Genomic DNA, 24,186 nt, shown 5'->3' on the forward strand with positions numbered 1-24,186 from the left:
CACTCCTTACTCTATCAAGCACACACCTCCTCCCTTCTCTCGACAGAGTTCTCTGTTTTGTCAGATCGGCATATAGAGAAAGCGTCACCTTATTGAATGGCGCTGTCCAACAATGTTCAGTGAGCTAGGGATATTAAAGTTCCTGATATCTTTTTGGAAACTGATGCAGCATGGAGGCTTGTCCGGTTTATCCAGCGGCCGTCAGTGACTAGCAGGGTGCTAGTTCAGCTGGTGACCATCTTCTGCATCTTTTCCTCAATATTTACAGATGCTTAGGTTCCACCACGAATTATTGTTTGTGCAGATAAGACCAATGAGATACAACATGTGAGCTTCAGACAGCTTTTTCTGACATTGGAAAGAGCCAGACTAACATATCTTTCTGATTCCGGTCAATTCTGTTAAACAAGACAAAACATGTCCTCCCTCTAGCTCTGTATTAAATGCATGGACATGAGCGTGGTTTCTATCTTCTCATCTCACTCTCTGTATGAAAGTAGAACATTGTTGAACATAGCACAAGCAGGCTGTTGATCTGCCAGCTTACATTACTGTGATGAATACTGGAGTTATGTATTTGAATGAGAGTGTGCAGTGTAGGCTGCAAAATGAATGGTTATTCTTGTAGATGAAATTACATGCAGGTAGCAGTCATTAATATGAATTAACCTTCACTCTGTGATTAAAGGTTGGAAAACATTTGATTTGCACTCTAATATCCTGATAAACTGTGGAATACTGTTTTTCAAAACTTGCATATTTTTTCTGAACCTCAAACCTGTCACTGCATTATGAGACATTAATACTTCTTAGAATTGCATCAAACCCATTTAAATACCTACTATAACTGAGTTTTAGATCATTTATCTAACTTTTTAAACAGTGGTAGATAGTGTAAGTGAGGTGTCTGCTTGGTAAACTAATTATATTCTCTGCATATTGGTTTTCTCTGCGAGACAGAGGGAGCAGATTATGAAAAGTCCTGTTCTCTGCAGGCTGCAGATGACAGTGCTTTGGATAAAGTTAGGCAAAGTCTACCCAGAGTAAACAAAGTTTGTTATTAATGTCCCAGTGAGGCTAACCTGGCGTAAACCAATTTGCATAATCGCTCAACTTTTTCCTTCTCCTCAACTTGTTTTTCCTGTTTTTTTTCCCTCTGCTTTTTCTTCTTGTTTTGTCCTTTTTGTTGTTTTTCTTTGCTTGCTTCTCTGTCAGAGGTATCGATGTGTGAGAGACAGAAGGGTCTGCATCTTAAGGTGGTTTAATGCAATTAACTTGACCACTGGGTTTTCTGTGTGTATGTGTGTGTATTTGTGTGTGACAGAGAGAGTGTGAAAGAGAGAAAGAGAGAGATAGTCAGACACAAGGGGAGAAAGTTAACATCAATGGTCTTTTGAGTCGTATTCTAAGCAAGTGTGTGTGTTCGCATGAGTGTAGGTGAAAAACATGTGTTTGTGCCCTTCTTCAACATCAATGGACAAATTAAACTTTTGTGTGTGTGTGTGTGTGTGTGTGTGTGTGTGTGTGTGTGTGTGCGTGTGTGTGTGTATGCATAACGCACTTCTTGACTCCCTTATTTTCCAGACCAGTGGCTGAATCATGTTGAATCATGTTTCAAGTGGAAAAAACAAAGGGTATCAAGTCACCTCGACCAAATACAAATGCACAAACACACACACGACAAATATACAAAAAAATGAAAGCCAATGAGAATAAAATCTCTAAAATATAATCAGAATGTCAAAAGACTGCTGTCTAAGCTGACATTAGACTAGACCACATGTAGAAGAGTCATTTTACAGCATTCTATAAACAGACAGGAAGTGACATATCACACGTAACATTTTCCCCACGCTGGCCCCCTGGGCCAGTAGTTTAGAGTTTTACTGGCCCCTTGTATATTTTTACTTGCCAGGAGCCAAAATGTGAAAAGTTTGGTTGCTTCGATTATTGATATTGATATACAAAGTTGTGCAAAACATACCACAGTGGCTCTTTTTTTCAGTGTTTTCATCACATATTTTAGGCAGAAAAAGGTTATGAAGTATGTGCTCAGGTGTTGGTGAAAAATAATAGTAAGAGCCTTGTGTTACCAAATGTCCACAGAAATGCTGGAGGGCTTTTGATTTCAAAATTTACATTACAAGTAAACTAGTCCATATCCATTGGTAGCTTTGTCACCTTCTACCTATGCCAATCCTCAATGCCTATGTGCAGTTTCACATAGATTGACCACGTCAGTGAGTAGAAAAACATGGGACAGACAGAATGTCTGACTGACAGAATGACACACTGACAGTTTCCGTGATTATGTACAGCATACCATACCATGACTTAGTCATACCAAAAATCAGAAAAAAAACCCAAAACATTGGGCCACAGGGGGAGCCACAGTGATCGGTCGCATTTTAGCCATTTTGAAGCATTTTTCTGTTGTTATAGCGCCACCCAGTTGCCAATTAGAGTTAAATTTCTCCAGTCACCTTGAGGCATCCTGTTCTACATATCTACCAAGTTTAGTAAAAATCAAAACGGTGGTTAGGCCTAGATAAGAAATTAGCTCTCTAGCGCCCCAATTTTGTTTGATGGAGTCAATAATGGAGGGGTCCCCTCAGATTATGTGTGGTCATATGCCTACAAAGTTGCATGGTGATCGGTGAAACCCTTGAGATGTTATATACCTTCATGTGATGAGCCACGCCCTCCGCAATATTCATTGCCTTATAGAAGCTCAGTTTTAGTAAGTTTTCCAACTTTTGCCAAGAGGGAACTTTAGATATTGGTCCCTAGATTATGTTCACCAAGTTTCATGCAGATCGGTCAAACTTCCTAGGAAGAGATCGATTTTAAGTGTTTTTCAAAAAATTCAAAATGGCGGAAAATCTATAAACTGAAAGTTATGGGTTCTTGAGGCAAATTTGTTCCTCATGAGGAGAAGCATCTCTGTACAAAGTTTCATGTCTCTATGACATACGGGGCATGAGATATGCCCATTCAAAGTTTGCAATAGATGTAATATTGCTTCATTCACATCCTCCCATGACCCTCTACCACTGTGCCAAATTTCACATGGATTGACCACGTCAGTGAGGAGAAAAACGTGGAACAGACACAAATCAACACAGACACACACACACAGAGTTTTCGTCATTATATAGTAAGATATTTATACTTTTTCCTGTCTGTGATATATTCTACAGATATAGACATTAAAATTTTTGTGACAGGTGAAATGCTGCTGTGGAGACAATGTAGTAGAAGCCCTCACATACAGGTGCTCTTTGGATACTTCAAATGCACTGCGCCTCTGTGTAATGTTTCTGTTGTGATGACAACCCCACAAGGACGCCATGCCCCTCACATGGAATAAATAGACAACGCGACACATCTCAGGATGATCAGCAGCTGTGCCACGCTGCTCATGTGGCTGTTAACTTGGGCGAAATGAAAATCATGAGGTTGCGTGACCCACAACACCCTGCTCAGGTAGGTGTGGTTGGTTCACACACATTCTTTTCAAGTATCATAACAATGGAGCAAAGATGCTGCATCTCTGTAACAGGTTAGCAAGCTAAGAGCGGATCCCGTAATGCATTTCGTCATGCCTACAGTGTGAATCTCAATGCACAACATCGCTCGGTTGTGTGCATGCCTGTGTAAGTGTATCTGTCTGTCTGTATCTAATCTTGCATACTGGACTAATCGGTCTGATAGTTTGTGTTCACATGTATGACTGTATGCTCAAGGACTTTTTATTGACTTTTAATACTGTCATTGACTGCAGACTTCTCATTCCTCTTAATTGACCAGAGGGGACTGCAAGTCTTCCAGAAATCAGTTCAGCTACAAACAACAAGCCTTTCCACCTGTATCAGACCACATTTTGGCCTCTGTCAGGTAGAGTTGGGCGATCTTGTCCATATCCTATCGTCCTATCGCCATCTAGTGAAATCGCCGATGAACGATGTCATCGCCCGGGGGGGGGGGGGGGGGGGGTCATTAAACGTCGCTGCTGAAACGTTCACTTATATATAGCCTCTCTTTGGCGTTTGAGCAGCTTTATAAAACTCTTGAACATGTAATGGCTCCTTAATTAGCAAGTTGACTTTACATAGACGGCATATCTTTTCAATTTCTCCTGACATTGTGTTGTTTGGTTTGTTCACCGCTCGGCCCGAACATACTCGGGCGGAACATACGCGGAACGGATTCCGCAGAGGTCTGCGCGGACTCAAAGCGGACGTCCGCAAGCCCTGTGTGCGCAAAGCTCAGATTTTACGGCCACGCGGACTGACCAATATGTTATGTTCCACTACAGTTAGGCACGATGTAAGATTAGTTCATCCTTGTTTTTGTTATCTTCATCATCGTCTGTACTGTAAGGAAGCTGGGAGGGACAATTCCACCAGGCACAACTGTGCCATGTTCCAACTGCTATGGCTGGTTTTCTTCTGTCCGCAACACAGCGTCACGTAGAGTGCTTCGCCCGCCCAACTATGTAGACTTGCAGATTTTGTTGATTTGAACATTTTTCATTGATATTTGTGCTTCTAACATAGTGAGTAAGTAGGCCACACAGTTCAGTGTTGTTGTTTTTTTCTGTTTTAATCATGTTATTGTTGTTATTTCCTACTTTGTTGTGCAGTAGCCTACAGACAAAGTTAATACTGTTAAAAGTCCAGTTACATCCTTGATCAAAGATTTCTGGCTGTGTTTTAGTACTAAAAAACACATCCATCCCCATAATTACACTGAATATTTACTTCACATACACTTCCTGTTAGAAGGAGAACTAATTCTGCTCTGTGCGACGCACCGCAGCTCTGTCAAAAGCAGATGAGGTGCCTATATTTCTGGGACTCTTGTAAAATGCCCTCCATCTGCTGGAATTACAAGAAAAAGTGGCTGCCTCACGGAGATCTGCACTCTACTGAGTGAGCGTTCCAGTTTCCCTATTTTGATTACTTTTTGATATTTTAAAATGAAACTATTCATTGAAATCCTTTCCTTATACCAGGTTACAGAGGCTAAAATACATTGACGAAAACACCCCTGTTTCTTTTGTTTCACCACCCTCTTTGACCATTTTGTATTCCTTTACCTCTGCATAGACAGACTGAATCAAATTAAAACCAAAGCATGGGGATGTGTGATAAGGGAGCGCACAACCCAAATTTCATTGCCATGATTCATCGGTTCAAGGACTCACTATCTGTGCTGTCTGTTATCCGTCTTCTTAGTCTGCCATTGTTTGTCTTTTCCCACTGTATCATCCAATAAAAAAAAGCCAAATAATCCTAAAAACGGTACTGACAAATGCCTCATTACAGCCTGTTTGAATGTTGTTTACAACTGTCTTTATCCAAACAAACAGCACAATGGCTTTGCTGTTGGTGGCATAAATTTGCATCATTATGGATGTACGACTGAGGTGACTTTGAGGACATTTGTCAATAACACATTCCCATTATTCAAAACAAGAACGTCACAATGTGTTAATGCTTTTCCTACAATGATTTTTTAGGTATAATAATTCTTTTAAAGTGCAAATCTTAAAATATAATAATATTCTGTATGTATGTGTTGAAAAAAAAATTCTGTTGAATGAGACTGTCAATATTAGGGTCCATAAGCTGTGAGCTGCAACCTTAGCAGGTCGAGCAAATGTAATGAAAGATGAAGCAACTTTGGTGGATAATTTTGATGTTCCTTGTGCGAGGTGGATTCTCCAGGCGATGTTACAAGTGTACTCTCACTTACTCATCATTCAAAGTAGTAATTTGGTCTCCTGCAGGGCACAAAGCACTTGTATTCTACCAAACAGTCTGAGGTAAGATGGAAATATTTAGCCTGAGATGTACTACACAGGGAACATCCTAGATTTCCTCCCCAGAAAAACAAGAACATCAGCTGTTTTAGCAAATTCCTCCGAAGAACGCATGTTGACATTTTGGTAACAAAGCCTTTTGGAGGCTGTAAGAATTATGAATCATGAATCTTGTCTGCTGGGAGGAGGAAACAGTGTCATGCTATTATAGAGCCGCAAAGTCTACATAGGGAGGAGGTCAGGAAAGAAGGTTCATTGAACAAAACATTGGACTTTGAGACAGGACACAGGTGTTGGCTCTTGTTTCCCACCAATATTCAATGTTGGTTTTATGACTTAGTAAATATTTCAACCCCAAAGCACAATCTTTTCCTAAGTTGATTTTGTGCCTTGGAGGACACAGACAAATGTCGTCCTTCTGATAGTGGCGTCACATTTAAAAAACACATCTGTGTAGTTCTGGAGGGAAATTACAAAGAACATATTTTGCTGTCCAATTCTGGGGACCAATTGGACTATCAAATATGTGGGGGTTTAATTAACTACCTGTCATTTCACCTCTTGATGCCAAGCGAAATACAGCCAAGGGTACATGAACAAAAAAAAACAGAGCAGACCTGTGCATTTTGACCAGTGACACACCGGCAATACCACAACGTCAAGTGTTCATCCATAAATGACAAAGCACGTTGTTTATCATTTCCCTCTTAAACATGGGAGAGTTTTCTGACCAGATGACAGGGTATTGACAGGATGACATACTTTGTCAGTGCTTTCCACAAGAACTAGGCTATATGGCCATCATAAAATCATCACAGCTACTTGGTTAAAGTTAGTGGAAGATTATGGTCATGGTTAAAGAGCCAACGTTGACTATTAGGGCTAGTGTTAGCAAGATTTAACTCATGGGATTGCATAGGGAGTGCAGGCAGAGCAGCAGCTGAGAGTTTGATCAGCCCATATTAGTTTCTGAGATACCACCTGCTACAAATGCTGTGTCCTGTCTTGTTTAGATATAGTACTATACAGACATGAGGTTACAATTATTTATTCCCACTAGAAACAATCTTTGAAACATTCTTACATGAGTGCAGTAACACCCCATATTCTCAAAGACATAGCTAAAATATTTTTGTTTCTAACATTTTGTATGAATGTAATGTGCAACTGCGTTTACTGCACCTATTTTATAAAGTATACACCTGCAGCATCTTAAAATATTAAGCTAGGAAGTAATTATGAGTGTGGTGACTGACATGACTCATTCCATTTATTTCCACCATCATTTGCCAGTTATTTGGTGTTTATTGCCCTATACCTGCATGCTGTCAAACTTCATCAGGTTGAGAAAACCATTTTCTTTCTGAAACTGAACTTTAACCATCTTCGCACCTTAGGTGTGAATTTTCACAAAACCATCTCAGTTTCTCCTCTGACATTCAGACACAGTTTCACGTCATCACAACTTGTGATTACTGTACTTTTCTGGAGAGTCTCTAAAACAAGGACCTAAACTTTCTAAAACAAATATTTTCCTAATGAAGACACTTGAGGAAGAGGAAACAAAGAAAACCTCTTGAAAGCTTCCCAAAGTGAATGCATATTTATTTCTGAATTACTGTTGTATTTTAACATGGCCTGGCAGGCCTATGAGATGTGTTCTGGGACAACCCATTTTGCAGTCAGAATGCAGTTAAAAGCAACATCTTTCAGTTTGAGCAAAGAGCTTTTGAGTTGAGAGAAAATGTTCAGCACCAACATTTGGACATCTGCATCACTGTCAGGTGAGAAAGCCTCCAACTCCTCCATACAATCACCTTTTTAGAAATACAGCTGTGCCCTGAGCCCTAGTACCATGGATGGGTTTGGGGATGCAAACCCAGATGAACGCTAAAATTGGCATCATGCATCTTTTAAATGTTACAGTGAATAATGCCTGAGCTCTTACTTTTAAATACATGAATTCTCCCTCACAAACACCCCAAAACAACACCAGGATACTCTGTTCTTAGTGGTGTTTGTCCCTCTCTGTCTCCCGCCATTTCTGTCTCACTTCCTATTTAAGTTGCAAAGTTATGTTAATGGGAAGTGTGTGCATATGTGTGTGTGCACACGTGCGTGTGTGTGTGTGTTTGTGTAGTAACCTCATCGAGCCCATCTGTCTTTGGAGAACAGAGCCAATTTCACAATGAATTAGGAGGTGAGTCTCTAACTAGGTCATGGGCCCTCAACGCACGCACACACAAACACACACACACACTCACAATACACAGTGTGTCGAATTGAGAAAGAGCAAGAGATAGATGGAACGGGAGGAAGAGAGAATAAAAATATAAGAGATGTAGAGAAGAACAAAACAACAGCAAAAGAAAAGAAAGGGATGGAGAGAAAACAAAACGAGTGAGAGGAAGACAAACAGAGAGGAAGAAGGAGAGAAGAGACAGAGGGAGGGAGGTGGGAGACGGGCTGTAACAGATGTAGACAGAGTGGGTTGGAAGAGAAAGACAAAGAATCTTTTAATGCGTCCTGCGTCCTAGAGAGGGTGTGTGACTGTGTGAGTGTGTGTGTAAAACTGTCATGCAGGGGAAGTAATGTTGCATTAGGCTTAACATTATTCCAATGAGGTTACAAATATTTTGCACCAGCAAATCCCCTCTCTTTCTTTGTCTCTCTCCCTCTCTGCCTGTCTCTCTCCCTGTCTGTCTCTCACACACAGACACAAACACAAATACACATCTTAACACAGAAATCCTCAGCAGTGTTAAATTTAGCCTGAATGCTGTGTACTTTGCTAACACACATTTTACTTTGAAATGCCTCTGAAATATGAATGAGACTTTTTTGAAAAATGGCTATGGGTGGAAAGAGACTGAGGAAAAGAGAGGGAAACAGAGAGAGAGAGAGAGAGAGAGAGAGAGAGAGAGAGAGAGACAGAGAGGCTGGAGTTATAATGAAGAATTGGCTGGGACAAAGTATGCAGAAGAACAAGATTAGATGATGATGTCACCTGCAGAAAATCTGGGAAATGGCTGCTAACTGGATTAGCTCAGAGATTTAGCATAGAACAGAAAGTAGTGTCAGGGAAGTTACAGAGCAGATTGTAAAGGTGTGCTCTGACAGATGGTGACGTGATGGTGCCACAATTACATACGTCACTAAAAAGAGATGCACATGAAGCTCTAGGTGGAGTGAATTGCAGGACAGACAAGTTTTCAATTTGTGGTCGTAAAGCTTGCATGTAGGTAGCAGGTAGAGCTCACACATTTAAAATATTTCAGGCAGAGGAAAACCTATATGCCAGGAAGTAGAAACATCTGCGATAAAATGTTGCAGCTATGTAAGTTATATTTGTAAATGTTTCAAAATAGCAGTCTCTGAGATTTCTGCCTCCACCCAAATGCATCGATGTGATATTTCACTGTCATGGTCATTCCAGACTTCAGTGTTTACATTTGCATGGGGGTTACTTCTTAATATAAAAGTACACAATTATATCTGTGAATACTGGGGGAAAGTATTGCTGTTGATTTTTTTACACACCTTTTCAATACAGTAAGAACAATAAATTATTTTGATTCATCTCATTTGTAGTAAAGCTGGAAGCAGAAATGTCAGAGACAGAGATCACAAAACCAGGACAAATAAAAACCAAAACTATGTGCACAAATAGAAAGTATGTGAGGTAGTGTCTATGTCACTTACACTAAAAACAGCCCACGTAGTCACTACGCAATCTGCTGAGCATCATGGACAATGACTCTCACGCAAATGCTGCTCATGCATAGGAGCACTTTCAGCAGCAGACTGATACCACCATGATGCATCATGGAACGCTACAGGAAATCCTTTCTTCCTGTGACTATCAGACTCTATAACTCATCCACCTCACATTGAGAGATGGACAACGGAGACATGAGGACCGGAGGTGCCCCCTCAATACACACTGTATCTTGTAGGATTCCTGTCATTAGGACTCAAGTCCTCAGCTGACTCACGGGACATAATGTGCACCAATATGACATTAAGGAAAAATCAATTCAAATATATATTTATCATCCATACAGGTGACCTGTTTGTGTCATTGCATATTCTCAATAGATTGGTTTGCACCTATTTGTACCTTACTTTAAATTACTTTTCTATCTGAAACGTTGCTGTTAGATGGAGTTTTATATTTTGTTCATTTTTGGTATATACTGTATTTTATATTTGCTTTTGTACCATGTTAATTTAGTCCTTGTGTACTGCACATTTTGTATCTGCACTCCTCCAACTTTTTATTCCAACTGCTGCACAGCAATTTCCCGCTAGATAAATAAACCTCTATCTTATTTTAATATCTAAAGGCCCCACAGTTATTTTCTCCGCACTCTTGCTAGCATGCCTGCTGGTCACGTTAGGGGTTGTGTCTGTACAGGTGGAGCATGATTAAACATGTCTCCTTCCATCGGGCAAAATGTCAATGGTCACGTAACACTTCATTTAACTTGACGTAAAATGAGCAAGTTACGGAGCATAAGCACGCCATCACCAGACCAACCACAAGGTCCAACATTGATGACGTAGTCCTTATCTGGGATGCATCAGGGTGCATTATTGTGATTGAATCACCTGAGACGCATGTTAATAACAGGTATAAACAGGCTTAGTGTTACCTTTACACTGAAACCTTTGGTCAAATTTAAAGGCCCTGCACATCCTCAGAGGTTTGTGATTACTCATTAAGCTGCTACTTAGGTGGGAGCTGGGCAGAGCTGTGCTGGGAATGCATTACAAAACTCAGGGCCTAATTCACAAAGAATGAACTGCGGCCGCTGATAGCACCTTGAATTGCACTTCACTTGCACCCGCAGTTTGCTCCGTCTTAACGTCTTATTCACAAAGGATATTGCGCTAATGATATACCAGCGCAAACATGCCCACAAAGTTTGCACCAAGAACACCATGGCAGAACAATGGCAGACTTTGTTTGGCAAAGTACTGAATACTGTATACCCTCATGTAGTGATGTCTGCTGGTGAGTCAGTCTAATAGTGTCAGATGGGTTGAGGCTGTGGATTTGACCACACTTTATCACTACTCCCTCTCTGTTTTTTCGTTATCTTTTGAATTTAATATGAATTATGGAACCGTTTTTGTTCACGTTTGTTTCCCCTGTTTCGTAAAATAAATAATTGAAAGTTGCTTTTGAAGTGCGTGACAGAAGTGCGTTTTGAGAACGACCGCAGACTGTCACCTGTTCAACGCATCAATATCTTCAGATGCCATTAAAGTAATAATGATTATAATAATAATGTCAAAATATTATTTACAGACTGATTTAACAGACGATCACTGCTGCCACGATCACTGGAAAGTCTGGGCGAGAGGCTTCCACAGAGGAGCGCCTAGTTTGCACCAGCTTTCTAAAGACGTTATTTACTTCACTCAAACTGCGTGTGGCTATTAGCGCTGGTGTTAGTGAATTAGATGTTGTTTATCAATGAGGCTCATTTGCATAGAAAGGGTCAATTTTTGCGCCAAATATATGCATATTACCTCATTTAAAATATGTGCAAATAACACCGGAGCACCGAGACGTAATCTGCTTGGCAGCGCAGTGGAGCATTTCACCCTCTGCGCGTGCTTTGTGAATTAGACGCTATCTGTTTGCTCCATTTTTACCAGTTTAGCGGCTGCAAAACACGTTAGATTGTCCGCCCTTTGTAGAGAGTTTAACTTAGCACCAACACAGGTTACTGAGTCCTCATGTGCTCTGAAGTACTGTGTCAGTCACTAAGTTGTGGTGCTGTCAATGAAAACATAGTCTGTTACTGGAAACACATTGGAATTGCAGTGGAAACACACAGTATGAGCTTAACTCATTATTGTCATGATTTTCCTGCACTTTGAAAGAGTGCAAACGTTCTAAACTGCTACAATGAAATTAGGCTAAGAGCTCCTGGCCTACTGCACGGGGCGCATGGTTAAAAGACTGAGTCATCCACCAGCCAGTCTCTGGCAAGTTTACAGGATGTGGCTATCCCCCGATGCATCATGGCACATACTGACAGTTTTATGATGGATTCCAATCATTCACTTCACAGTCAAAAGCCTAGTAGTAGCAAGAAATGTTGGAATTGTATCAAAGTCAAATCTGCCAGCAACATATACATAAGTGTTCGAGAGTTTGGAATCATCTGTTCAATATCAATGCTCTTCCTCTTTTCTTTAATAATAGCCAGTTAAACAAAGATAAAAACTGCATAATTCAGACATCAAATGTATGATTTACATTTGAAAGAGTTTTGGTCCCGAAAGAAAAAGAATATTAAGTGATTACAATGTCCATTTAGTCAATGCTGCATGACAGGGGAGAATACTGTTGGAACCACTTCTTTCCCCCAAATACCCTTTGAGTTTGAATTTGTTTTCCAGTCCAGAAAAGCATAAGGGACCCTTGATCATTATTGAACCACAACGGAGCAATTTGGGATGCTATTTTTCTTTGGTACCTCTGCAGTCTACGCAGTACTTAGACTGAACAAGTTTAAACTGTGATTTGTCAGTCCATAACATGTCAGGCTGATATTCCTAACCCCAGAATAACCTTCTATGTCTATTGTGAAGTTTGCAGAAGAGTTTTACTAAAGGAACATGTTGCATGTTGATCCCAGATGGTGTTAGACATTATTGTGCAGTTGACACTGAAACAGGAACTTGTTCCTATATATATATATATATATATATATAGTGCACATTTTCATTTTAAGCTTCGAATTTCTTTTACTAGTGACTGGTGATTTCTTAAATTCTCATTGAACTGTTGCTCAGAGGTATTTTTGTCTCTGTCTGCCCTTTCAAATGTCAGTCTGGTTGATCCATTGTACAGCTGTGCTCTATGTACAAAACAAACCCTTCACACAAAATAATATCTCTCTGTAGAGAGGACTTTCTACAACCTAAAAGCATGAAAGACGATTAAGATATAGAGTCATCCTCTCAGCTCCCTAACTGTACCAACCCAAGCTTTTGTGTCAGGAGTTTCAAAACCTTTGAACAGTAGTGTATGTCTAAAAAAAAATCATTGTTGGTTTAATGAATGCAGATGTTTTGAAGTGGATCTTTCTAATGTGTCCTTGACTCAGCACAGCTCTGACAGAAGTACAGACTACAAATTCATCATGTGCCTTTGACCCAGAGTAAACAGAAAAGCCTTGATACCAAATTTGCACCGCGCTACTAGACTGTTATACTTTCAACCTCATCCTACTTCAGTCCAGTCAGGCTTCACCAGAATACCAAAAGGAAGAGAACGGTGGATGATGATGAGGAGGAGGAGGAGGAGGGTGTAATGAAGGATAAGGACAGTGAGAGAGAGCGACACTGAGACAGACTACAGCTCCGTACGCGACACAACATCCAATGTTGTCCTTCGCTATAAAACCAACAAAGAAATGTGCTCAATGAGTCTGTCTAACAAACTAATTAGCTTTTTGGCTGGTCAAACCTGGACCAAATAATCAGAATTTCATATTGCCTGAGTCGTCTTGCTTTACTTACAGCAGGGACTTGGCTTAACGTAACTGATTCCCACTATAGTAACTACAGTACATGTAAATGTCTGTTAGTAGATGTCACATTAGGAACAGCTTATTCAAATCAAAACGCGATATATCTTCAGTGTTACATTTCATTTACTTTTCATTTATTTTCTAACAAGTACAACCACCTGTCCACACATTCTGATTTCCTCCCTACACACACTCAAAGACAAGAGCACACACACAGCCTCAGATACATCAAAGTACTCCTACTCCTGTTTGTACGTGCAGGCTTGCGGGCAAACACACACAAAAAGCCTCTCTCTCACACACACACACACACACACACACACAGAACTGCTGTGCAGTAGGTAGGAGATAACTCCTGAAGGCAGCTCAGGGCTGATGGTGCTCTTCACTGTGGGACATGACGGATATAAAAACAAGATTAGAGAGTTCAGTCTGTCTGTTTCTCGCTCTCCCTTTGTCTGTCTGCAGGAACTTCCTTTAATAAAAGTACTTTCTCTAAGAATCTGTCATTTGATCGTCTCAGAGAGCAGAATAATTCCTCAGATAATGATGTAAATCAGGGATGAAGTGCAGAGATCACACCTGGCTTTTTGTTCTTTAGTCTTATTAACCTTCAATTTTCAATTATTTCATCTAATTCCATTTTTCAAGTTGGATGAACTTCTTCTCCATTACTTCTTACTGTATTTAAATTGTATTTATTTTTTTCAATGACTTTAATAATTACGTCTTAATTATGAGCAGCGTGTTCCATGTGTCTTTGGTTTCAACATTAATGTTTCATAAACTGCATTTCTAGCTTGAATCCAGTACGTGTTAGGGTAACTAACAGCTCTACATCTCTCTGTCTTTTTGCTCTATCAGTCTATTTATCTTTAAGTTTAGTTTTCATTTACATCTTACATCTATTTCATCTACATGTTGTAGTTTATCTCTCCCCACAGCCTAACTTTGAAACTTGAGATCAATCAAGACTAGAAGAGTCCACAGCCGTGCTAGCGGCTCTATGAGGCTGTACTTAAGCAGAGCTTTGAGCTTAATAAAACATCAGAATGCAAACATGCTCACAATGACAAGAGCCAGACTTATTGTTAATTCCCTACGTTTATTTCACTCAGCTATTTTTTCCTGTTTCTTTCTCATTGTTCTGGTTTTCTGAATCCCAATTCTCTTTCTGTTTGTGCTTTTCCCTCTGTCCCTCTCCTCCACTGACCCTGACTTATCCCTGCTCTGACCTGATCAGATCTGTTCTACCCAGCGGACCGTGCGTGTGCTTCATTTGTTTATGTGTGTGTATGCATTGGTGTGTGTCTCGCTGTACGCTCTATTCTGAGGCCATTCCCCCCCCAGGCTACAGCAGTAATACTATATGACTCTGTACTCTGATCACCAGAGAGATCACACAGCATTACTAACAACTGCATGTTAATGTGTGCACACACACAAAGAGGCAGAGCCAAACCAAAACCAAACAGCAGTCAACACAGACACATTTTCATAGAACAATCAATTATAATAACAGTAGTAGTTAGAAGTTTATTTTAACTTTCAAAATGCAGGAAATGTAAGCATTTCCGTGTGTGAATTTTGTAATTCATTTACAAGTGTCAGATGTTGTCAGTAGCCCTTGGTCAGACTTTGACTTTGCAAATATAAGCATTATTCTAATTAAAAAACAATGTGATGGTTGCAGTAATACACTCCAGAAGCAGTAGAACTATAGTAGTAATCTACAGAGATCCTAAGAAGTATTTTCAATTAACTAAAACGTGCACAAACATTTCAATTCATTGTAATTGTTTTTTAATGGAGCCTAATCAAATTTTCTGTTGTATACCACTGAGCCAGATCTGTATATTTTAAAGCCTGTATGCACAGGATGTGAAGCTTTCTGACTATGGCAACTTCTAACTGTAGTATCAAAAAAAGACAAGACAGCAGCAGGCAGTAATAAACGTCATTACACTCCTCCCCTATGGCCTGTGAACCAAACGAATCTGCAAGCTCAGGTTCATTTTGTAGGGCAGATGTGTCTGGTCCCCCTTCCATTCAGACAGATTTCCAGCCATCCCGCACTGGGCCAAACTACAACAGTTTATCTAATATGGGGCGTGTTGACAGAGGAGTGTTATCAGTCCAAATTTGAGAAGTCACGTCACACATTTCACCACTCTGTTTGATTGTAACTGCGTCCAGCCTGCTCCGTCCAGCTCAATGCATCAGGCTCACAAAACTCAGATCAAACTGTCAAACCAGGCAGCACTGATGAAATATCAATCAAGATTCTGTTACTGCATTGTCTATTCCCCGCTTCAAATGTTTTCAGAAACACATTTTAGTGTACTTAGCTGTAACTGAAGAAAGTTTGCAACCAAGCTGACATTTTTTTGTGCTTGAAGAAAGACCAAGCACTGCCCCAACTTACATCCAAAGGCATTTTGGTCTTTGCCTGTAGATGAAGCCCCTTGGAAATCCAAAATGAACTAAGATGATCCAGACTGATTAAATTTGTGAAACAGTCCAGCAATGCCAGGCTACCCCTCCCCCTTTCTTCCACAATAATGTCCTGGGGAAACCACCATGAATGGGCTGAAGGCAACAGATAGACAAGTTGAACCAGGATTGTTAAATATGTTTGAAAACTAAAATGCATGCCGTTACAACCACTTAAAATATGCTGAAGACACATTGTGGCTTTGACAGTAATAGCTGCTACTGGGTCCGGTTCACTTTTTATATTCTCATCCATAATACCATTTTGGCATGAATAAAAGACAATTTGCTTTTCAAAATATCACATTTGAAAAGTTGTGGGTTGTATTATTTTCAAGTATTAGATGATAAAGCATTTTCAAATGGCGAGAGCTCCGACACAGTCTTGCATTAGGTGTTGTTAGTAGCCTTAATAGTGGTTCGCAAGCAGGTTTAAAGTGTGATTTTAGAGTTAGTCCTAAAAGTGTTTCATCAGCCTAGTTTAACCTCCAGGAGTTTCTGACGGCTCCTGTGATGTGTTTTGCTGCCACAAAGGAAATGAATTCCTGACTACTTGAAATGAGTCAAAAGTGTCTCCCGCCATCTTTGGTGCAGTAACAGACTGGGACTGAATCATCTGTCAAGCGGCCAAGAATCACCGGTGTCACGGAGTGTCACCATGCAGAGCTCAAAAAGACAGTCAGAAAAATGATAACAGGCAGAGAAAATAATTTAGAATGTTTCCAAAAGCCTGACAAGAGAAGGTGTGAATAAATGACTGACAGACAAGCTGCACAAATGTGGGATTTACTTTCTGCTTTCATTTTTATGAAAGAAAACAATTTATTTTGCAAAAAAATAGGGGGGGTATTTTATAATAAAGGTCATCTCAAACTTACATTTACATTGTAGGGGTTTTTCAAATATATCATTTGCTTGCACTTTACGAATCACAGACTGATGCCCTGTATGGTCAGTCACCTGACTCAATCCAGTATACCCAGCTTCAGGTACAGCTCGTTATATTCCCAGTGTTACAGTTTAGTCCCTGTAGTTTCAGGCTGCAATGCTCGGGTATGACAATTTCTGGCTTTTGTTACTTGAAGTGGATTTTTTTTAACTTTAACTTATTATTATGAAGTAAATGTTGCTCAATGTAATGATAGAATGATGACCCCATTGACGTTTAGATCGTTTCCCTGTAGGCCTCACTTTCATTATGCACTTCTGTCTGTCACCGTGTAAGATCTCCCGAGAAAATTAAGGCTCAATTTACTGCACAAAGGAAGTGCATCAACAACTGAACAGCCAAAACAGGAAGAAGATAGCACTTTTTTCCCCCCGGTAGCAATAGGTAGCTATCCCCAGTTACCAAAGTGTATTACTGTACGTTTTCTTCACAGTAGTGTAAATGGTGGACTTTGGAGAAACAGAAGTGACTGTTGCAAACAAAACACAGCGTGTCCTGTGTCACCGGTAGTTCCTAGGCTCTGAGGGATAGGAAAAATGATCTGGTTGTCTTTGTGACAGCAGCACCAACAATAACACCACTTGGAAATGCTTGGGGGGAAAAGTTAAAAGTTGTCTGTTTCCATGTTAAAGTACCTGAAATTGCCTCCAGTGAGCACAGTTGCACAGTTAGTCTAGACCCAGGAATATCCTAAGGCAAAGAATTGACAGTAAGAAACAGCCTCGTAAACACAAGTGATTACCCCAGCTTTACAAAGTGTACACTTTCCCTCGGGTGCAGCGGTTAATTAAAAGCTGTAAATGTTTAAAAAGTAATGGTAAGAAGCTTTGAATGAGGCACACTGAGAGTGTGACATCTAGAACATATCCTCCCTATTGCAGGTTTTTCCTCAATCTCACAGCCAACTTTGGGTCTATTTCCAGCACTTCTTTTCAGCTAAGTGTATTTTGCTGGAATCAACATCATAGCCAGCAGCTGATCTGCAGGCTCTGCCTGTGTCTTTACTTTAATCTCCATTTAATGTTGAAAGCATGGCGATAAAACCTGCTGCCAAGAGACACAGACCTAACTACAGGATCAAGGACAGAGATGTTTAGCTGAGGCCTGGCACACACTGACAGATGTCTTAGGGGCTGGTTTCGCTGAAAATCACTTACAGTGGAAGCGTGTTGTCAGAAATGCTGAGCTGAAGTTGAAGAAATCCTTGTTTCCACCATGTGAGATAGATGGATCCTTCACAACAACAAATGCTGAAGTGCCATGATGGAGTAAATCTTACACAAATCTCTCTGTTTTCTTTTACAGCTAGTCAGATGTCAAAGATGCACACACTCGCAGATACGTGCACGCACGCACGCACACACACACACACACACACACACACACACACACACTTATATATTCATACATGCACTCAGACACACACAAATCTTGCCATGGGTCATGAGCATTGGCCTGGAATGGCTAGAGAATTGGCCCTAAGCTCTGTGTGTATGTGTGGAAATGGAGAGAAAAGAGGCAGACAGGAAGAGTCAAAGATCTAAATGTGGACAGATATAGAGAGGAGTGGAGAGAGAGGCTGAATGAGGAAGGAAAGTAATAGGAGTCAGGGAGATATTCTGGCTTCCTAAACAGGAAGGAATCTTGGTTCATTCATGCTGATATTGCATCACTGAGTTAGTCTGTCTGCCCCCATATGTTAGTTTGCTTCCCTGCTCATTTCTGTAACTCATCTGATGAAGACTTCAAATCAACACAGGATTATCATGGAGGGTGGACATAAACTTATCAATGTATGTTAAGAACAATCAAACTGTTGTAGATTATTTCAGTATTGTTCCTTATGATGATAAAACAACACAGTCACAATGCGCAAACCTGATAATTTACAGTGCTATGTAAATTCAGACTGATGACATCATAAATGTCTTTGAACATATTAGCATAGTTTGTTTTCCCTTGGAGCTTGAGATGTACCCACACCCTGTCTTTAGCAATCAGTACGTTCTCGTCTATTTTTATCCTCTACACCATGATTCTCTTCCTGACTTCAGGTACCTGGAATTTGTTGAATTGTGTCACCTTGGCATCTGCATTGTTTGATCAACACATGCTCATTCGCAACTCATCAAATACTTGACGCTTGGTCAAGGCCCTACACGTCAAACTATGATGCTATAAGTATCCCTCTAGCGTCACTTTCGGATGCTCAGCACAACACAACATGACAATAACTTCTGCGTTCATAGGAAATATACAGTTTCCGCTCATTAAATGCATACAGTCTTGTTTTAAAAAAAAAACCCTTCGAATGTAGGTTTACTTCACTCTTCAGTAACTCTTAGGTTACTTAGGTCCAGGCAACAAATGCAGGTGGTTAGGTTTAGGAAAAAAATGGTTAGGGTTAAAGGGTTAAAATAATTAAGTCTTGCGAAGGTGATGTATGTTACAAACGTTACATGGTAGACATCAAGTGCTATACTACGCTGAGTTGTTGAAATAACTCACTATTGATTTTTGTTTTTGTACCCAGGTCCCACAAGCACTGGACTCCTGGGTGAAAGTCCTGTGTTTGTTTGACCCATCCACCAACCCTTCTGCCAGCCTGACTCCGACTTTGTTGCTCTTTACTATGGCAGTTGTTCAGAGCATCAAATAATGACATGGCCTGCTGCATTTGCATACAGAAGCTTAAGGGGGCTAGGTGTGTTGGTAACTGTTGCCGAAGGCTACTGCCAAGTGTTGATATTTTACAAGTTGGTAGTGAGGACAGGCTGACTGATATGTAGTTCAAAATCTGTATTGACAAAAAGAGTGGGTTGAATGCCAAAAATGTTATTAGTTACATTATATTTTGTGCCAATGCTAAACATACATATAGATTAATCTGACTACTTCTGATGCTAAAATTCGAATCCTCTGAGAAAGAGACTGCAAGAGCATTACACCCCAGTTTCTCTCTACGACATATTTGCTTTCATTGCTGGAATATGTTCTTTTGGCTATGTTGCTATGTTATTTGGAAGGTTGTAATTGTTTTATATATGAACAGCATTGTGTTAGTAATGGTCAATGGTGAAAATTCATTTTCCTGTATTTCATTTCACAAAACACAACTCTATAGTACTGTAAACCTCTCTGTAGCACTCACTTTAACTTAAGATGTTCTTATACTCATCCCATCCTTTAAGCTCTTGCTGTCTTTAATAATACACAGTCAAGCTATGCGTGCAGGAGAAAGAAAATCATATCTGATCACAGTGTTCAGCACTGCTTTAGGTACAATCTTAGAGATGTCCCAATGTGAAAACTCAACATGGGAACCAACAGGAACTATTTCCTTAACAGTGCTCACACAATAAAGTCACGGTGAGAAAATGTGATTTCCCATGTTATCTTCCTCCACAGGAGAGTAGATGAAGGGAGCTGAGGAAAAGTGGTTCTGAATAATTCCTTGACAAATGAAGCAATGCCTGTTCATACCGACTATACTCAACAAAAGGTTGCTGTACATCTGAACCGCAGCACAAAGTATAAGATGAAACAAGACCCTGACTTTGGTTCTGGGACTCAAAATATAAGAGATATAGAGCACTAAATGCAAGACAGCATACTCTAAAAGGATACTGTTCAAGGCATATCCACTTTCACTCTATGCTGCTTATTATGGCACATCACATTATGTCAGAGTAGTAAATCACTCAGTTTGTGTGTGTGTATGTGAGGGCAAGCACTACCAAACAGTGTCTAAATGCGTTAAGCAAAGGCAGAGTGCATGTTACAGTGTGTGTGTGAGAGTGTGTGTGTGTGTGTGTGTGTGTGTCATAGAAAATCAGCAAACTATGTTGTCATTGCTCACAGACACCAATATGCATATTGCACATGGCATAACAACAAAACACAAGCAGGCATGTGCATACAATCAAAGAGACTGCAGCCTCTCCCTACACACTCACACACACAGCACAAAACTGCAGATGGAAGTCGGCTTTAACTCCTAACAGCAAAGTGCAGATGTTACTGCCAAGTCAAAGTTAAGTCAAAAGCCGCTGAAGCTTGAAACAATTTATGTTTAATCGGGGAATAAAGTAAATAGACCAAATACAAATACACAAAATGGTGCCATGAATGCAAATGCACTAGGTTGTTTTAGGGTAGAGTTGTATTGTGCAAAAAGGAAACTTTATAAGTGCTGTAGTAATGATGAATGATGTATTGCTGAATCTAGGCATCTGTCAAAATAATGGATGCTCTGGAGTCACTGAGACATCCATTGTATATTAAAAGCAGGCAGAGTACATATTCCTGCAATGGTCTAAGTCCACTCTTTTTTTCTGATGGTAGCTAGTTTAGCAGAAACTAATGCACATATAATTCATCAATTCTGTAAAATAAGAACAACTGAATTCATGCCCAAATTCTGTTGGCATATATGGTCTGCATGTGTCCAATGGACACCCAGTGCCTTTCCACTTCACATGTCAAGCAGTAGTTGACAGACCCCATTCGGTCCTATCTGTCTTGTCTCTAACCATTTCATCATATCCCATCATAGAACAGAGGAAAAATACAAAACATTCACTATTACTCTTGGTCATTCATCTTTCTCTACCACCTTTCTCACTAGTGGTGTGACGCAGGGCTCATTTTTAAGTCCCTATCGTTTTCTGTCTCTGATGCTCTTTAGGACATCATTTGCAAATATAAATTTTCATTCTTACACCACTGACACCCAGCTGTAAGTAACAATAACACTTGGTGAAATTTGCAATCCTGTTACTGTCACTGACAACCTGGACAAGATTAAATGGTCAGCTAAATGACAATAAATCAGAAGATCACATTATTCAGTCCCCCTAACACCATTCAGTGCAATCCTAATAACCATGGCAGTTGTCCAAAAATGTTACCTGGTAGTCTGACCTCAGTTTTATGACATTCAAATCATCAAGGTTGTGTAGCCCTGCTTTCTCCATTCAAAAAAACATGAGAGAAATGTTTAATCTCCTGACCTGGCAAGAGTTATACACTGTTACTTCATTTATTCATGTTTATGCCAGAGTTCTCTCTCTCGTTTGCAGTTGCTCCACAACGCAGCAGCAAGGAGCTTAACAAATACAAGCAAGCATGGCCACATCACCTCTTTTTTAGCCTCCCTTCACTGGCTTTCAGAATTTAGGCGAAGCCCCAAATAGATATATGAACTCCTGACCCTTTATGAGCAGGACTGCAGCCTAAGCTCCTCTGGAGAGGGTCTCCTGAAAGTTTCTTAGGTCCAGTTCAGTAACTAGAGGCTTGCCGTAATTTTATTATCATCAGTCCCTTACTATCCAATCCTATCCTCCCCTGTCATGTTCATGCCCATTCAATGCTTTCTCATTCTATCGTGGAGTGTCCTGCTCCAACTCATGTCATCACATGGTATCAGTCCCTATCCCATCCCATTTTTCATTGATCAATCCACCAATCCATGCAGACAGACACCATACATTATTTCTGGCATTAAGTGTCCTGGTGTATATATACTTGGAAATCCTCAACCTGTTGACCACATTGTAATAACCCTAGTAAATTGGATTCAGAACAGTATTATGATTGGTAAACAGATGATATTGAGAAAGTGGAAAGCTGTAGATGGCCCATTATTTCAAGAATGGATCTCAGAAATAGGCAAGTGGCAGCTTTTGAGAGAATATCCTATAGCCTAATAAATGAGGTAGAAAAATATAATAATAAATAGGGGATGTTTCTGCGGTTCCACTCACTACAGGGGGGCCAGTGAACACACTTGTCTGAGCATAGGGGGAGTGATTACAGCGACATTTTGTCCATGGTGCTTACAGCTCTTGTTGGGATTGTAATGAATGCAGGAGGGTGGATGTGGCAATGGCGCAGCTGAAATAAATATCTATACGGACATTATTACATGGATACTATTCTGACACTTACCTTTTATGAACTGTGAGTGGGCATTTAATAAATGGAATCTGACAAGTTTACTTACATGTCATGTTAATAATGTTATTTGATTTCCCTCAGTTTATTGTTTTTATCATAAGGTTTATTTGCTTCTATTTTATCTATTAGTATAAGCCCATCCTTATCGTTTTTTTCCCCTGTCTTCTGTCTGGTGTTGTTTGGGTACTTTGTTATTTTTGCCTTTTGAAGTGGTTTGGTGTTGTTGAAAAATTTGAAATTCAATAAACTTTAAGTCATAATTTCTGGTATTGAGGATATCTGCTCTTCTCATGTTGCCATTGCATGCCAAAACACTTTTTGCTTTCTTAAATGTATACTTCAAATACATTTTGTTTTCTTTCCATATCTTATAATTACTGATATTTCTCAAACCACAATGCTTTAAGTCCCCCTCGACTCAAACAGATGTTTTTCTTGTGTTTATGCCCCCTAAAATGTCTGAACCTGACTTGTATCTGTTCAAAGTTTGACACTTCAGAGGTGTTTTTAAATTCTTCTACTGAAGGGGATGATGTCTGTGCACTCTTCTATAATCTGAGGTACAAATGTATGCTGGGCCAGCTGATACAAAAGCAAATCGCTATCTAAAACAGGAAAGACATATTGATGGGGGAACAAATTTTGACATAACATAAGCAAAGAAACCTGAAACCTCCAGGGCAGAGCAGACTTGTCAGTTCAGAGAGACAAAGTTAGCATTAGCATCGTGAAAGTGCAGTTTTCAGAGGTAAACTGGACCCTGGAGTTTGCTTCTAATATCTACCAAAAATGCCAATGTAGCAGGTAAAATTGTATGTTTGAAAAAACAAATGCTGTGTCAGTCATTGCCAGTTAGACTACAAGCTAACAAGCACACAAAACCATAAACAAATACAAGATGCTAACTACAACAATTTGGTGCACAACAGATTCCTCATCTGAGTCTGGGTCTGACCGAGGCTCCAACATATATGACCAAATGTCTCTGATGTTTCCTCTCACGCTAATGCTAGCCACCTTGATGCGCACTGCTCTTTCACTAGTCAACCAAGCGCCAACAGTGCTGGAGATATTGAAAATCAAGAAGAAAAAACAAAATCTTTAGCTACGACCAGCAGCCGTAGTGGCTGGGGTGGATAAGTCCAGAATTTCTCAATGAGGGAGAATGAGTAGATCTGCTTACAGCCCTTTTTGGAAGCCTATTTTTAACTAAAAAAATTGAGGAAAACCATGTTCAAATATGAGTATTGGTTTAAGTATAAAATATGTCTGTGGGGGGAATTCATAATAATAGTAATGGATAAACTCTATTCATATAGCACATTTCAAAACACACTTAAAAAGTGCTATATAACAAACTAAACAATTAAAACGCAAGAGGAATTTAACAAATAACGTCATTAAAT

At 39.9% G+C, this 24,186-nt stretch overlaps 1 protein-coding gene across 3 annotated transcripts in view; it reads right to left on the reverse strand.

The window, feature by feature from the left end:
* il1rapl2 (interleukin 1 receptor accessory protein-like 2) overlaps positions 1-24,186 on the reverse strand; it is a 633,588-nt gene that overhangs the window by 196,190 nt on the left and 413,212 nt on the right. The gene's annotated exons all lie outside the window — the stretch shown is intronic.

This window comes from Epinephelus lanceolatus, chromosome 7 (genome assembly GCF_041903045.1).
Source record: "Epinephelus lanceolatus isolate andai-2023 chromosome 7, ASM4190304v1, whole genome shotgun sequence".
Classification (NCBI taxonomy): Eukaryota; Metazoa; Chordata; class Actinopteri; order Perciformes; family Serranidae; genus Epinephelus; species Epinephelus lanceolatus.